Here is a 16,952-nt window from a genome sequence, read left to right on the forward strand (position 1 = left end):
GGCCTTCTACAATGGAGTGACTACAACAGTATACAAGGGAAGAGCTATGGATGTTGTTTATCTGGACTTCTGTAAAGCCTTTGACAAGGTCCCTCCAGAACCTCCTTCTCTCTGTGTTAGAAAGGGATGGATTTGATGGGTGGACTCTTAGGTGGATAAGGAACTGTTGGGACCATTGCATCCAGAGGGAAATGGTCAACGGCTCAGAGTTCTGACGGACATCAGTGACAACTGGTGTCCCTCAGGGGTCTGTGTTAAGACCAGTGTTGTATTAATGTCTCCATCAAGGACATAGACAGTGGGATCATGTGCACCCTCAGCAAATTTGCAAACAACAACAAGGTGACTGGTGTGGCTGTCTCTCCTAAAGGTCAGGATGCCATCAAGAGGGAACTTAACAGGTTTGAGAGGTAGGCCTGTACAAACGTGATGAGGTTCAACAAGGCCAACTACAAGGTGCTGCACCTGGGTCAGAGCAATCCCAATCAGAAATACAGGCTGTGAGGAGAACAGATTGAGAGCAGCCCTACTGAGAAGGAGTTGGGAGCACTGATGAACAAAAAGCTGATCATGAGCTGACAATGTGTTTTCACAGCCCAAAAAGGCCAACCATATCCTGGGCTGTATCAAAAGAAGCATGGGCAGCAAGTTGAGGGAGGTAATGGTCCCCCTCTGCTCCACTCTTGTGAGAGCCTATCTGGAATACTGAATCCAGGTTTGGAGCCCCAAATGTAAGAAGGATGTGAACTTGTTGGAGCGGATACAGAGCAGGGCCACAAAGATGATCAGAGGTCTGGAGCACCTCTCCTATGAAAACAGGCTGAGAGAGCTGGGGTTATTCAGCTTGGAGAGGAGAAGGTTCCAGGGAAACTGCTCATTTCAGGACTAGATGACCTTTAAAAGTCCCTTCCAACCCAAACTATTCTGTCATTCTATCATTCTGTGACATATCAGTATAAAATTTTGGTCATTGTACCAAAAATTTATACAAGCCTATTGTTACCTTGTGGTTAAATATTATACAAATAGGGAAAATCACATCCATTTCAGTTATGATCTCATTTCTGTAAATGCTGCATGGCCATTCCCCAAGTCCTCTATTCATAGCAGCTGACTGAATACACATGAAACGGAAGAATTATCACTGAGTTTAAAATCATATTTGTCAGACAGATAAATTATCTGGTAGATCAACATCCGTATTACTGAACCAGAGTGCAAAAGACACGGGGCAATGCGTTTGTGGAAAAGTGTGCAAAGAGTGACATAAGCCACTGATACTTTCATTCAAATAAACTGAAATGTTATTTTTAATATGTTATGCAGAAACCAAATAAATAAATAGTTAACTTTAAATGAATTCTTCTTGGCATTCTTAAACTGAATAGTTTGCTTTAACCAGCTTGTAGATGTTGTCTCTGGTACAATTTAAAAAAGGCATAATGAAGGGAGGTAATACACATACTTTAATCTTTTCTAAATCTGACTGCTAAAGCTCAAGAATGCAAGATAAAAGGAATGAAAGCCTTCCTCGGGAACCTTGATCAAATTCCTTGTGCACCACACTAGCACTTTATTGCATAATTAAATTTATTGGAAAGGTACTTTACCTTCATTACACATGTCAACTTTACTTTTTTTTGCCCTGCAATCTTCTATTTAAGTCTTTAAATTCAGATATTCTTGATTCTCCAGACATAGGTGCACATGCAGTTCAACAAATTACAGAAATAATTTATCTGAGAAGAGTCAGACTATATTTTTGACTTATACCTCAATCAAAGTTGTCAGACAGACACAGCTAATGCTATGTGTTGCACTCTCACCCACCACTTATCTGCATGAATGTTAAACTCGTGTGCCACACTGTTTCTCTCTGTGTGGTTGCATGACTACACTGATTGCAACACCATGAAACAAAATAGAAGTCAGTTATGATTGAGTCGTACCAAATAGTCTTTAACTGTCACATACCAAAACCAAACAGCACTGAATTTTAAAGCTGAACAATGATTTCTCTTTGAAATCATCAATGTAAAACTCTAGCACTATTCAAAGTCACCCAAGCTTGTGTCCTGGTTGATAAGATTTAACAGAATTTATAGGTCAGCTGCTCTGAGTGATTGAGGAATTCAAACCAGGGCCAGAGAACTGTAGGAAACTAAAGAAGGAAATGACCTTCTAGGATCCTGTTCAGGTCTTTAATGGGATGCGGATGAAAGAGAACCAGAAGACAGAAGGTGGAAGGCAAGTGGGTACCTGGAAGAAGTACAGGTGGAAGGAAGCTGCAGACAAGGAGTAGCCCAAGGTGGCACTGCATGGAGGATAAAGCACAGGGACATGTCCCACACAGGTGAGAACATGCGCACTATGACTCTCCTAAGGACCTGTGGGGAAAGGGATAGACAGGCAGAGAGGTGGATACAGGTATCCAAGGGACATGATCAAGGAAGAGAACAGCATAAAGCCATACTGATTTTCTGAAATCTTTTTGGAGAGGATATAGGAATTGCAGACTGCAGCTGAAGGGAGGAACCTGTCATAGTTTAGAAATGGTATTCTCCAGCTTAGTCCTTCCATTGAAACCACTCTTCTCCTCCCCCTCCACCTCCCCTTTGTGAGGCTGGTGAGGGGAAATGTAGGCACAAAAGGTAAAGATCAGGGATTGAGCTATTACTGGAATCGGCAATGAGATCAGAAACAGTAACAGCAACAACACTAATGACAGAGGATATAAGAAAAAGGTGAATGAATCACATGGAAAGAAAAATACCCAACCACTCCCTCTGCGATGCTATGCCAACACAGAAGGGACCCTTTCCCCCTGAAGAGACTCCCTTCCCCCTGCCCAGAGCAATGATGTGAAGTGGTATAGAATAACCTCCTGGTCCTAGCCATGGCCCCTCCTGGCTACTGCAAAAATTAACCCTGTCCTGGCTGTAACCAGGACAGAACAAATTTTGAGCAGAGCAGGAAAGGCAAAGCACAAGGAGGGCAGCCGTGAGGGGTGGATGGGACAGAAGAGAAAACAAATGGCATCTGTTTTTGGAGGAGCTGAGAAAGGAGCCCATGAAATGAGGTCTGCAACTGTGCTGGGAAAGGGAAGGAGATTTGGTGGAGACCAGCCTGATGGCACCACGGTGATGAGATGTGGGGAAAAGTGATGGCAGCAGCAGACTAAGGGTTGAATATCTCACAAGTAGTAAATGAAAAAATTTTCTGAAAAAGTCTGAACCTGAAAACTCAATGAATTTTGGCAGAAAGATGTCATCATTTTGTACCACCTGCGAGGAAGATTGTTTATGTCTGACACAGGAAAAAAGTGGAAGAATGGTATCTCTCCCTTTTCTTGTGACAGCTGTCCCTTGCTAAGCTACCAAAATTTTCTCATTTCACTGTTTTTCATCATGTAGGATATGTAATATTAAACCTGACTTTCCCTGACAAAGGTTCCAATTTTGAGCTTCAATAAATAGGTATGGCAGAGCCCACAACTGATTTTTTTTTTTTCCATGCTTTTTAACAAATTTGCCTGGGGTCTTGCAGTCAAATAAAAGGCATTTTCCGTGGTCTGCAGACCTTATCATCTAGCTGGGATTTGAATGAGATTTGTGGCTTCAGGATACTCCTACAAGGGGTCACACAGACATTCCTCCCAACTATCACACCACATTTTTCACAGTCCACAGTTCTGGACCAGATTTAAAGTCTGACCCTTAGCTGTGAGCATCTGGTTTTGGACCAGACCTGGGACATTTTTGGATCTACCTGACAGATTATTCTGTTCCTCTTTTTTGTCAAAACCACCAGAGTGGACTACGGGAATCAAGACTACTGTGATTGTACTGAAACACAACCTTCTGGCTGCATACTTCCAGCTTTATGAAATACCAAAAGCAGTTTCAGAGGTCTTAACAAGAAAGGGCCCCCTCAACTGCTTGTGCCCTGCTTGTTGATCCTATTGCCAGTGCTTGTTTTGTGGGAGGAGAGAAGGGTCACAGACTGTGAAAATAAAAAAAACCTGAAAGAGTGAAAACTGCTGGGACTGGATTCTTCTGCCCCATTTGTGCCCCTTTCTGTCACATGATGTTCATGGGGGTCACGGTAGCAATGTGGATTGTGGCAGAGAGCAGAGTAGTGCATTCCTTCTTCCAATGCTTCCAAAAAGTGCTAAAATACATTAATGATTTATACTATGGTCTGTGCAGTAAGATTATATATCACTGTATATTTAGAAAGGTTATACCTGAGATGCTAATGGTTTCTATTTCAAAGCACGTTAAAACCTACAGCAGTGATGTTCATGGCAGCCTGGACCTCAGTAAGCTCATATTACATTTATAACTACAGCCTTTTTTTTTGTTTCCTTTTTTGTATAGCAAATGCTTAACATTTTATTTTTATATTATGGTTCAGGGAGTCTTTTAGTGAAGCCTCATGGCTAATTCTGGGGCACTGAAGACATCTAAACGTTACGTACCCAACCACACCAGCCACCTGCTACATCTACATGACAGAAGCAGGGAGGTGGTATCAGTCTGGATTTGATACTTGCCTTTTGTAACCAGCATGTGAGAATCTGAAGAAACACCTATATGGCTCATGTGTGCATGATATGTCAGCAGCCTCTCCTGGGCACAAATGTCAGCTCTGTTTATGAATGTAGGTTCAAATGTTGGTTATAATAGCACAGTTGGTATTGCTACCTCCCCTGACACAGACTTATGCCATTCCCTCTGGTCTTGTCACTGGTCACCACAGAAAAGAGATCAGTGCCTGCCCCTTCACTTCCCCTTGTGAGGAACCTGTAGATCATGATGAGGTCTCCCCTCAGTCTCCTCCAGGCTGAACAAGGCAAGTGACCTCAGCCCCTCCTCATACGGCTTCCTCTCTAAGAACTTTCACAATCTTTGCAGCCCTTTTTGGAGACTGTCTAATAGCTTTATATCTTTCTCATACTGTGACACCCAAAACTGCACACAGGACTTGAGAAGAGGCCTCAAGACAAGGTACTTGAGGTGGGGCTGAGGGTGCACTCAGTCCTGCTGTCCATGTCACTAACAAAGATGTTAAATACCATGGATTCCAATACTGATCCCTGAGAAACACCCCTCGTTACTGGTCTCCAGTTGGACATCGAGCCCTTGCTTACAACACTTTTAGTGTGACCATCCAGTCAATTCCTTATCCATAGAGTGGTCTACACACTAAATCTATGTCTTCTCACTTTAGAGAAGTTTTGCACGAATCCAGGTAGATGTGAGCTGAAATAAACAGTATGACACAGTTGCTATTCAGGCATCCCAAAAGAAACCTCCATAACAATCTAGTAGACCATCTTCATTGCTTCTGTCAGAGAAAGTCTGATATCCAGCCCAATAATTTTTTTGGCAACCCTGCATCTCCATATCAAACTGCCACAATGAACAAACAACATCCACAGATACAGCAAATGGAGGCAAAGTGAGAAGGGTATCTACCTGGTCAAAGGCACTGAGCCAGCAATGATGGTTGCACACAGCTCTCACATGGCGGCTTCAGCTGCTTGTCTTGGTTTTCCCCTGCTTGGTGGATGTTGCTGCATGGTGACCTCATCGTTGGCAGCACCAGAGGATTGCTTAGCCCTCTGCAGTAACCCGGCCCTCACCTGTTTCACTGAGTCACAATAACTTGACATGAAAAGGATGCTGATAAACTGGGTTCAGGTAGAACCCTCTGTAGAGACCCTTTGCATTTCATCAGCTGAACCATATTAGGGTGTGAGTGGCAATCAAGAGTGCTCTGATATGACACAGGGTACCCAATCCTTTTCTGCTAGTCTCCTTCTCCCCACCACAGCCTGTCTCATTTCTCAAGATTGTTAGAGTAAGCTGACTGGAGGAAGGATGAAATTACTGGCTCTTGATCTTTTAATTTTCATTGAAGCTGATTTTCTAATGGCTGGGCTCATGTTGGACATGGTGCACAGGGAGGGCTTCAAAGGATGTTGCGTGACCTGGCCCTGTGCAGCAGTGTGGGTTTGGGTGTGAAGGAGAGCACAGTTTTCAAACCCAATGGCTTCCTCTAATTCACCAGGTGAGTTTCATCCTTCTTCATACCAGAGGCTCTCAACCGATGAGAGCAACCCCAAATGTCTCTGCTCTCCCACTCCCACTGCAGCCCCTGAATAATGCCAATAATCCAGTTGACCTCTTCCAGCAATGAGTGTGTTATCAGCCAGATGAAGCTTTCACCCTGGCTGTCTGGCAAGGCAGCAGCCTACTCTGGGAGCAGTGCGGCTCGTCCGGTGCATGGTCTCAGGTTTTCAGTGTGTGAGCAGTTCATCTCTGCAAATAAGGGAATCTCAGGAGCTTGTCTCTGATTTCTCCGGTGACACCAAGTTATGCAAACATGCTTGCTACCATTAACAGCTCTCCATTTTTACTCTTTGAAACATAATCAGTTTGTATAACAGTATGGACTGATTTGGGTATGCAGTCCAACAAACCCTGATTGCCTGCTGGCTAAAGATTTTATTGCTGTTAATTTATGGGAACTGTGCTGGCCTTTTCGAAAGACCTTTCAGAATCACAGCAGTTTATTATGATACCACAATGCAATTCAGCATTTCCAAGAATTACTTTTGTTTTCTTTAGAATAGAAAGGACTTTCTTTTATGTTTTTTTTTCTACTTATAACCAAACAAAAATATTCCTATTTATGCACTTTAAAATAAACATTCCCAGGTGGTTTTTTTGTTGTTTGGATTTTTTTGGTCTTTTTTTTTCCTAAGTGTTGGCCTCGCCCCCTAACTTTAGCAGAAGCCTGAGAGGGGTGTCACAGTACCTTGCTGAAAAGGCTGTAAGCATCCTGCCCAGAGCTACTGTCCAATGGGTCCTGCCACTGTGCCCCTGAACCCGGTCAGAGACACTGGGGAATGTATGCCTTGGCAAATCTGAGCACAGAGAAAACTATCAAACAGAGCAATTGCTGACAATTTCCAGTCACCTCTAATTGCTTGGGGCTTTCTTGGACCTCTGCCACATCTATACCTTTGTGTCCTTAATCACTAGGCACCCTTTGGATAATATGTCACACCTGGGACATAAGATAATTTATCACTTGCAGATGGATTATCATCACAGCTCACTTAGATAAATTTTACTTTAGCCTCAGTCCCAGAGGCTCTTCTTTTATAGCACAGTTTTATCCATTAAAATTATGACTTCCAAAATTCTGTTGTATTTTATTACTTCCAGGAGATATTTATGACTCTTACTGTTTAAGTGGACATTTCTAAAGATTTACTGAAGAAATAATTCAAGCAAATAGCTCAGAAGAGGTACTGCCAATAGCAGTTTGGTGTTGTTAAAAGACACGCTGTTTTCAGCGTGCGTATAAATGGAGTCTTAATGCATAATACTGAAATGCCATTAAATACGTATTCAAAAAACCCTATTAATATGCACTAGTTCTAGACAAAATCCAAACATTGAATTTTAATTTTCCAAACTCCCTCTTTCCCCAAAGCTGTTCATATTCTTTGCTTTTCTGCAAAATGTGAGAGATGAAAGAAAGAGCCAATTAAAAACAGTTCATAGAGTCAGGCATTTCCATAGGCCCTGTGAAAGGGGACATATGAGAGGTGTTTCTCTTCTCCTGCTCACTTAGTTTTGTCCTAATTGGGGTAATGCTTTGGGTAGCTGAGCCCAAACGGCAGAGCTCAGGTTGCAGTTTGACAGAACCAGTGGAGGCTTAACTTGCTGCCAGGGGAAACTTGAGCTGTGCCTTTTTGATCCTTTTAGGACTAGAACTTGTCCTCTGTTTTATACTATAGAAAGTCTGAGGATTAGAAAAGTAGACTTCATGGCTTACAGCTTGTCTCTGTGAGAAGTGACTGGTGCTCTGTAACACACAGCTTTTTTCTCTTTACGGTGAGTGTGAAGTCTTTTACAGCACTGCAGCACAGGAGCAGAAAGTGGTTTTGTTAGCATGCCAGCTTCCATGCTTCCAATGTGCACCTATTTTATGACTTTCAATGTCCTGATCTCTTGGTGAAACTGCTCCTTCGGGAAGCTGAGAGGAACCCTAAGGAAAGTCTCTGAATGCCTCGCTAGTAATGGCACACCAGGTGATACAGGTGCTGGGCTCAGTGGGTCACAGAGCAGCAAGAGGTATTTCAGAAAATGCCTCACTCCCATGGATTTTAGGTAAAAATCAGACTTATCCAATTAGGCTTGCAACACATACTTTGAATTAGGAATTTGATTCCTAAATACTTCTGAAACTTGACACAAATAACTATTCAAAAGATGGAAATCACTGCAGCATCAATAATTTTCACTAATTAAGTTTGTGTAATTCAAGACAAAAGACCAAATCCTTCCATGCAGCTGGTTCTTCAATATATTTTACAGCATCCCAGTATTTTCTCAAGGAATTACCTTGTATGTGTGAAAAGTATGAATTCGGACCCCCACAAATGCCTAAAGATTCCAAGAGGATTTATTTGTTTGCAGGAGCAGATTTATAAGAGGTGACAGGAGGAAGATTGCCAAGTTTGACTGTTAATTAAAGGTAGACCGTCTTCATCTATTTGGAAGAGAGATAAATGCCCCTGCAGAAGATATCCTGACTGCATGTTGCATCAGCTCCAACTTACTAATGGCTCACTTTGGTCTTAGCATCCATGGCCCTGTCAAGGAACCGCAGCCAATAGCTGAGCTGCTGCAGAAAGAGAAGAGGTTTAAATTAAAATAATGTGATTTAAGACTGACCTGGGTCTTGGACTGACCTTTACACATGGCAAATTTCATCCTTTGAGTTTCTTTCCTCCCCTTTCCTCCCCTCTCTGCCCCAAAATACGTTCCTTTTCCCTTTACTGCTCTCCTCTGGTGAACTGACTCTATAGAGTTTTGTAACAGAACTGAAAAAACAAGAAACAGACACACTATTGTATGCTCAAGCTCATGCAGGACTCTAAAACTAATCTTTGTTCTGGCAAATCTCATGCAGCATTGACTGCTTTGCTGGCTACTTCATTCATCATGTGGAAAATGCATTTTACTGACTACCAATTACAAGAGCCAAACAGTGGCTTTGTCAGTATTACATGGTAACCATTACCTTTGTAATTGCATAGTGACTGATGTACAGTATGATGTAATGACAGGTTAAATAAATGCATACTAATTTGTCCTGTTAAAAGAAAGAAACGCCAACACATTAACACAATTGCAAGCTATTTTATATGATTATACATGAAGGTATATATTTATCATAAAAGTCCTGTGTAGCTGCTATGTTTCAACTCTTAAAAATTCTTTTTCACCTTTAGAATGTTTAGAGATGTATAATCTCTCTGCATTCTTGCTAACAGTATTTGCACAAGAAACAGTTCAAAATGTGTTAGATATGTTGGAGTTCTCTTGTAAGACCTGAAATTTTTTATTTTTTTTTTTTAATTAGGTAAAATGTTATCTTAGAAATTTTCCTTTACTTACTGAAAACTCAGTGTAAAAGAAAAAAATTATTAGAAAATTGATGTGAGGTCAGTTATTTACAAAAACATACTTCATATAGTTGAAGAAAATGACATCTTGAAGAGAAAATGTCAGTGAAACATAATTGGGAGGCTGGGAATTAATCTAAGTGAAGTTTCATATATGGAGAAACAGAAGTAAAATTAATAGCACAAAATGAAAAAAACCATTACCACTGTTGGGAATAAAACTCATAGTTTTTCAGTTCTGTGCAGAGAGCACTAACTCAGGAACTCAAATGAAGAACACAAGAGTGATGTTTCCCTGAGCCAGAAAGACCAAGCAGTCACGAAACAGATTTCCTCTGCATTCATATTTCAGTTTGGGTATTTGGGTTAGTTTTCCTCCTAGGTCATTGAAAGCCTAGATTTCCCAATTCACAACCTGTAGATAGGACTGCCTCTGCCGCAGCACCAAAATGGCAGGAAAGGACAGGGTTACGGTTGTCTTGCTTTGGATTTGGCGTGTCCAGAGGGAAAGAAGGAAATTGAGCAATTTGAAAATTTTTATGCCAGGAAAATCCATGCCTGAAATCTTTCAGATCCTTGCCCCCACACAATCTCTTACCTCTTTCCCACATCTAAATTCACCCTCCAAAACTTCCTCTTCTCTCTGAAATTGATGTGTCTTTCTTCCTGTTCTCCATATTATGTCTCTCCTAAGTGTTTTAACATCTCATGCTCTTGCTATAGGATGTCTCTCTTTCCTTGAAATAACCTGATCTTGTTTTGCAATTCACAGACCTTTCATTCTACCAACAAGTTCTGGAGCAACTAATAGCTTATAGAGGAAAAAGATTATTTTTCCCTATGTGAGGAAATTCACAATCATCTAGAGAGGTAATTTAGCTTTTACATGTTCAATATGTAAATCTCCTGTGGAAATGTTCTTCCTTGCAAATGCAGTGACTTTTGGGAGTGTTTCCACTTTTTGTGATAGTAGCAATTTTGTAATACAGAAGAAAAGGAAAGGGAGTGACAAGAGGATTTCAAAACCTTTATGATAGCCTTGAAGGTAAGGTTTTAACTAGATACATTTCCTACACACACAGTCAGAGAATGGCTCAGGCCTTGAGATTGGTTGGAAGTCTTTCCTCTCTGGTTGGAAGTTAGCAATATCCCCATTTTGGTGCAAGGAGTGCCCAAATTGAGAAGTTACGGCCCTCTTGTTGTATTCCTATAGCCTTATTTTCTTATAAGACACAGAGGTAGGCTTTGTCATTTCAGCTTGGTTTTGTAAAAGCGAGGAGACTAAATGTGATTTTATGCTAAATTACGGAGCAGAAGCCATGCATTCTGGCTGTGTTTCTTATCTGTGTGTCATGAGGCCAAACACAACGAAGTTAAATGCTTTGGAAGATGCCAAAATGCTCCTGTTGCACTCAGAGGCTTGTGGTGTGGAGGCATCCCAGTACATCCACAGAAAAAGCTGGGTGAAAGCAGCATCCATCAGGCTGGTCTGTGAAGGGGTAGCTCCAGTGGGATAAGTCTTTGGGTACCACCTCTGCTGCTACTGCCATCCAGAAATACTGGCTTCAGACACAGGGGTAAGAAGTAGCATTGACCATGATAGAAATATAGTAAGAAGGGGTGAAGGAACAAAGTCCAGGAGGTAGAGAATGAAGGAGGAGAAGCTGCTGAAGTAAGAGTTGAGTTGAGCATGTTGTCTGTGCTTTCTGTTCCCAATTTCTTATAATAATTTCTTAAAATTAGAAAACTAGAAAATTAGTGTTCCTTGTCATACTGAGTACAGTAATATTGTTTTGCACATCTTTATGAAGACACATGGCCCTCAGGAATCTCATCCATTGTCTACATTCTCTCAGCTCTCTTATGCTAAAACACAAAGAAAGCAGTGAAATGTAATGACATCTGCAGGACATAATGTTTTTCTGATTCATAATAATAAGTAAGGTTATGTTCTTATGCAGAAGGAAGGAGTGCCTCCTTCTTTCCAAACATGCAGTGATGTTAGAAGCTGTTAGAAACCTAGAGAATCTAAGTTTCAGCTACGGAACAGCAGTATTATATGAGCAATCTTCAAATTCTTGTGTCTGGTAGGACTTGAACTGGTTGCACACTATACCTTCCATACATAGATGTGGTAATTATTACTATATCATTACCACATAAATACATGATTGATCTGTCATCCAAGCTGGGAGTTTAATTTAGTGAGATTATACTATTACCAGGGAGGAGCAACTGCCTAGATTGACACACGATCCCAACAGATTCTACTAGCTGTGTAAAGCTGCATAATTACATTCAGTTATTCAGCAATATTTTTTTTCTCTAATTTCAGCTTACTGTCATGTAATTATTACATAATTACATAGTTATTTCACCTTATAAAAGAAAGTAAACCACAAAGATTCAGAGCTTACTTCACAGGTCCTGCTTAGCTTTAAGCAGAGGGACGATCTCAGACAAAGACACTTGGCTTCCCTTGGGCTTGATGCTAAGCAGGACTGGGGCAAAACAGTGTACAGTGTGCCAAATTTCTAAATGGCCTTTGAGTCTAAACAGGGAAAGTCTATCTCGTTTTGGAATTTTAGCTTACTTAAATGCACTGATCTCCATATGCAGATGTGAGCACAGTTTCATCCATTTCCAATTAGAAACAACAGGGGGATAAAAGATGAGGAAAAAAAGAACAGTAGAAAGTGCATAGTTTAGACAATTCATATATATGTATATATGCATTTCTAACTTTAACTAGACTTCTATCTAAATTTGTTCATCTTTGAAATAAAATGTGTTTAAATTACTTGCCATTGGCTTTGTGAGTGCTGCAAGTACCATTGCCAGGAAGTCTACCATGCCTCTAGCTGCTCAGAGACTGCATGTGTTCATGGTGTTGCAAAGTGCTTAGGGTTTCAGTAACAAGTATGTTGGGCTCAGCACCACAGTTCTTTGGAACCACTTTTATTTTGCCTGCAAGGAATCGAACCAAGTCTTTTTTGTTATGTATGGGCTAGGATGGGGCAGCAGTGGACTTTGTGGGCTCTTTCTGTCACCAAACTAAAGTAGACACAGGAAGCCACACGCCAAGCTATCTCTGGCTGTCTGCCAGTGATGAGAGGACTTTCTCTCTGCGGAGTTGGTAGATAATTCTATCTCCATGCTGGATCAGGGCTGGGTGACATGTTGTGTTAAATTACACTAGCATTTTTTTTACCAAACTACTGTTTGGGGAGACTGGAGTGACACACCGGCAGTCTGTTGTGGCACATAGGTGTGGATGGGGGCTGAAGATGATTTTGGCCGAAAGGGAAGAACGTTTTCTCTCAGGTCTCACTCTCTCTCCCTGTCATGCCTTTCGTATGCAGTAGTCACAGAAACAGATATCTAGAGGCCCAAACACTCTTCCAACACAATAGACTCTTCGCAGGCAATAGTTACCCTTGCTACTTCAACTTCAACCTCTTGTGCTGGAAGAGCTAGAGCTGTCAAAGACTATTTTTCAAATGCTGCATATCTAACCCTAAAAAATCCAGAATACATCAAAACGTTTTAGACCTGGTATATGGGTAGTGCAGCACTCCAAACCACTAATTGCTCATGACCGAAGTAAGGATTAATTGCTAAGTAAATAAGTAAGCAAATACTGAATGGGGTACAAGAAGGCAAAGTCAGGCTGTCTCAGCTGTATGTGTGGGGAAGTAGCCCAAATACCTGAGAAGTATGAAATGCAGTTGTGTGTGACTCTTCAGGAAGGCTCAGATGGCTACTCAAGACAAATTATTTAAGAAAATGGGACTTCAATGAACACAGAAAAAGGGTAGAGACATCATTTGGGGCAGTGCTTTCTAGCAATCACCTGCTCTTTAACGACAACATTCCCACCTCAACTTTTCCTCAACAATGTAAACTTTCAAGACCTGAAAAAAGCCACACATAATTGTCTCTAGTGTTCACAGTTTTATGGAAAGAATGAACCCTACTAAAATGCTGGATTTGGAACATTCAGTTCTATATGACACACAATAAGAAACACATACAAGTATGTATTCTCTTTCTATCAAATGGTGAAAGACAAAACCCAAGTATACTCTAATGAATAGCAGACAACATCAATCAATTTATTTAATTTTCTGTTGTGGTTTAACCCAGCAGGCAGCTAAACACCTCACAGCCATTCCTTCACCCTCCCCACGGTGTGAAAAAAGGTAAAATTTGTGGTTGAGATAAAGGCAGTTTAATAGGACAGAAAAGAAAAGGAAAATAACAATAATTACGATAAAAAGAATATACAAATTAGGTGGTGCAAAATGCAATTGTACGCTGCCTACTGACCAACGTTCACCCAGTCCCCGAGCAGCAGCCATTGCCCCAAGCCAACACCCCTCCATGATTTATGGGATGACACCATACAGTATGAATATCCCTTCTGCCAGTTGGGATCAGCTGTCCTGGCTGTGTCCCCTCCCAACTTCTGGCGCACCCCCAGTGTCCTTGACAGCAGGGCAGCAAGGAGTCCTTGAGTCTGTGTGAGCACTGATGAACAACAACTAAAACATCAGTGTGTTATCAACATTCCTTTTATCCTAAATCAAAAACACAACACTGTACCAGCTATTAGGAAAAAAAACTTACTGTATTCCAGCTGAAATCAGGACATCTTCAAAGGCATTATGAAACAATAAGAATAAAAAAAGACATATTTTCAAATCTATGTGATAATGAACAATGAGATTTTGTCTGTATATTAGTTCTTACAGTAACACTCAGTTGCTCTGTTTTGGGGAAAGCTGCAACATGTTCTATTTTATATCATGTATGTGCATATTTTGAATTAATATAAATTGTAAAGGATTGAAAGTCTAAATGCCTTTATTAAGCGTTAAGGCAGCTGAGCTGTCTTTCAAGCTCTGAGCATCTTCGGGCAATCACATTTGAAAATTAATATAGTGAATAATATTTTCAAAACTGAATGTTTTTAAAATAAACATTTCAAAAAGTATTGTTTTCTCAGTTCTTTGTTCTGTCATTTTAAAAGTGGTAAACTTACCAGTTGATCTCAACCCTCAGCTTTGCAGCTCTTTTTGGCAACATCTGAAATAAATAGAATGTGTCTTATTTTGTCTTCGGGTATGTCTATGCAACTCCCTTTGGCCACAAGAGATTTGTATGGGCATATTGGTGTTTTTTTCTTGTGAAATGAAACCTTTTGTATGAAATGTCTTTACAAGACAGATTTTCATCTTTTCCCTTCAACTTGTTTTTGGTCTTTGAATATGATAATGATAAAAAGTATAGAAGCAGAAAGCATAATCCCATGTCAAAATAGGCCCAACCTGGAAAATTTACACGTAATGCAACTTTGTTATTTAAAAATATCTGCTTGAACCAAATTCTCACTAGTAAGTTATATCTGTGGAGAGTAGACATAAAAATTGAGAAGTTGGCAAAGGACAACTCTAAGAAAAGCACAGAAGAATAAGATACTTGAAGGCCATCCCACATAAGTTATTGTCATGAACAACAGATAAAGCTTGTCATCGAAGGAAACAAGTCCTTTCTTGGCTGCACGTAGTGTCGTCAAATTTCAGCACTGGGCAATGTCCTATAGTCTTTCAAGATACTTATCACAGAACCGTAGAAACATTAAGGCTGGAAAACATCTTTGAGATCAAGTCTGGCCATCAATCTAACGCTGCCAGGTCCACCACTAAGCACCACATCTACATGTCTTTTTCTTTGAGAAAGCCTTTTCTTTCTTGGGCAACCCATAGGGATAGACACTTAGCTTATGATCCATAAGTAACAGAGCAAGTGGGAATGTCAAACTGGTTTCAGGGAATTCTGTTCCCTGGCATTTTCATTTTTTTAATCAATAATATTATATTTAATTGAGATTTGACTTTTCAAATCAGGAAATATGTAAAACATTAATCTACTTATGATGCTCAGCAGAACAACATTCAGATTTGAGGTGGCCAAGGATCTTGTAAAAATGGGAGTTTTGTCTTCTGGATTCACATGAGACCATTAAAAAGTCTGTTGGGAATGAGAAACAAGATGGTAGTATTGACTTTTGTTTCCATTTTCTGAGTTCTGAGGTTTTGGAAATAAAATGCTATTTATGATAAAACATTATTCTCAAGATAATTGGGGCTTACAGGAGGAATTTAAATTTACAGTCTGTACACTGTTTTCTTGCTACAGTCTCCAGAGGCTGAATGTGTGGGCAGATGCAACTGTAGCAAGTAACCTAAAGAAACTATCTCCCAAATGCTCTGGATAAAGAACTTCTGACAGGCCAATACTGCCAATGGCATTTTGAGCCACCACAGCATTGTTTTATGCTTCTTACTCATGACATTTCTGTGTCAGTGGTCCCAACTGGAAGATTTGAAACAAATAATAAAGGGTGTTCCTTCCCAGGAGGCACAGGTGACCATTCCTTGGTGCAGTATATTATGAATGGTAACAGTTTACCCATTCAGGGACAAAGGTATGGAAGAGAAGTTCCACAATGACTCAACCCAGTGTCATGAAAATCAAAAACCTTACTTGTGGCTCAGGAAGTCCCTAAGCCACAAGTTACTGAAGGCCCTGAGAACACTGGGGAAATATTTCTAGAGTCTTGTTGTATTAAATTCTAACATCATTCTTGGTGACAGGATGCTGGTTTGGATGAACTTTTGACTCAGTATGGTCGTTCTTAGGCTGTTCTTATGTCCTTGCATTCACCACCAGTATTTCCAGAGATACCTTCATGGGGGTAAAAGAACAATTTGGGAAAAGTTTGGACTTGAAAGAACAGACTACATTCAGGAAAAATTCTGAAATACCAGTTTGAATGGAATATATAAGTGGGATTTCCTGAATCAGTTTTAAAATTGAATGTATATGCTGCTAAGATGTTCCTTAAACATTTTTTTTTCACAGATTTCAGCAGATAGAACTATTCAAAATAGAAAACCATTGGGAAAGAAAGCACCAAAACAGTTCAGAGACACCAAAAGTGGCTTGTGGTCTTTAATAATTATAGCCCCTCTCTCCTGAGGGAACATGTTGCTCTGGCCTTTCTTGCTTGAGAAAACCTCAAGCAGTATTTCATATGTTAAGGTGGTATTTCAAAGCAACCTATCTTTTCTTCTGACATTCTGACTTTTAAAATAAGTGGGAATTCATCTTTCTTTTTCTAGCAACAGCAGCTGATGTGAATAGTTTAGGACTGCACTGAAGACTGCCACCAAAATTGGAGAAGAGCTAAGGACACACAGAGATCAGTGTGATCTATTGATTTTTACTGACTGATTACAGCTGTAGAGCATCATAAAAAAAAGTAATTTTATTAGATGTCATCATTCTGCTGTGATCCTCACTTCAAACTGAAACCAGTCTGTTCAGTTTCAAAGTAATGGTGTCTCCACTTAATCAAGCATGAAGTTCTCTGTAATTTTTTCTATATGTTAGAGAA

At 40.4% G+C, this 16,952-nt stretch overlaps 1 protein-coding gene across 1 annotated transcript in view; it reads right to left on the bottom strand.

The window, feature by feature from the left end:
- Positions 1-3,864: 3,864 nt before the first annotated feature.
- The window catches only part of CENPW (centromere protein W), a 234,846-nt gene continuing 221,758 nt past the window's right edge, over positions 3,865-16,952 (bottom strand). The window contains exon 4 of the transcript XR_007905262.1: positions 3,865-3,878. The gene's annotated coding sequence lies outside the window, so the exon portion shown is untranslated. The remainder of the gene's footprint in view (positions 3,879-16,952) is intronic.

The sequence above is a fragment of the Manacus candei genome, unplaced genomic scaffold (assembly GCF_025592945.1).
Source record: "Manacus candei isolate 608988 ecotype Guabito, Panama unplaced genomic scaffold, ASM2559294v1 h1tg000034l, whole genome shotgun sequence".
Lineage (NCBI taxonomy): Eukaryota > Metazoa > Chordata > Aves > Passeriformes > Pipridae > Manacus > Manacus candei.